This window comes from Triticum dicoccoides, chromosome 6A (assembly GCF_002162155.2).
Source record: "Triticum dicoccoides isolate Atlit2015 ecotype Zavitan chromosome 6A, WEW_v2.0, whole genome shotgun sequence".
NCBI lineage: Eukaryota > Viridiplantae > Streptophyta > Magnoliopsida > Poales > Poaceae > Triticum > Triticum dicoccoides.
This window is the reverse complement of record NC_041390.1, coordinates 156,873,285-156,874,505: the sequence shown is the minus strand read 5'-3', so window position 1 is coordinate 156,874,505 and position 1,221 is coordinate 156,873,285.

Sequence of the window (1,221 nt, the reverse complement as noted above, 5' to 3'; positions counted from 1 at the left end):
GCTCTGGTGACGGCGTGCGGCGGCGGCGGGGGGGGGGGGTGTGGGGCTGAGGCGGCGGCGGGCTAGGGTTTGCCCCGGGTGGGCTGCCCCGGCTTATAAAGCCTTGGCGGGCCAGAGTCCTAGTCGGACACGGCCCGTAGGTCGGTTCGGTTTTCTTTTTAAAATATTACACGCAGAAGAAAAATAAAAATAAATACTAAACGGACTCCAAAAATTCCGAAATAAATTTTTACGGGCTTCTAAAATCAAGCCGCACAAGGTGAACATTTATTTGGGACCTAAATGCAATTTTGAAAAACACACATTTTTCCTAAATTCAAATAAAATAACGAAAAACTCCGAAATAAAATCTTATTTGATTTTATTATTAAATCCTCAGTATTTCTTTATTTTGGAAAAGCCATTTTATTCCCTCTCTCATATTTCTGTAATAGAAATTATTGATGATAAAATAAATAAAATCAAATGATCCTATTCTCAAAATTTGAGAAAACTCAAATATGAAAATAACGAAATCCCCAACTCTCTCCATGGGTCATTGAGTTGCGTAGAATTTCTAGGATCAACCAAAATGCAAAATAAAATATGGTATGCAATGATGATCTAATGTATATCATTCCAAATTGGAAATTTGGGATGTTACACCAGGGGGTTTGGGTGCTCTAATATAACCCACAGTTGAAGCTTTAGCATGATCCTTTATTCTAGCAGGGAATGGTGGTTTCTCAATATAAGCAGTAGGAACAATAGGATCAACATTATAAGTAATGGTTTCTTCTTCAACCTTAATAGGTTCTACTACTTTAACTTCAATGGGGGGTTATATTTAAACCACTTTTCCTTAGGGAGATCAACATGAGTAGCAAAAGATTCACAAAAAGAAGCTACTATCTCAGAGTCAAGTCCATATTTGGTGCTAAAATCATGAAAATCATCGGTATCCATAAAAGATTTAACACAATCAAACTTAAGGTTTATACCCGACTCTTTACCTTCGTCGAGTTCCCAATCTTCAGAGTTGTGTTTAATTCTTTCCAATAAATCCCATTTGAGTTCAATATCCTTCTTCATATAGGAACCAATTCAAGAAGTATCGATCATGGATCGATCATTATGAGAAAGCCGAGCATAAAAAATTTGAATAATAATTTATCTTGAAAGCTCATGATTGGAGCATGAATATAACATTGACTTAAGCCTCCCCCAAGCTTGAGCGATACT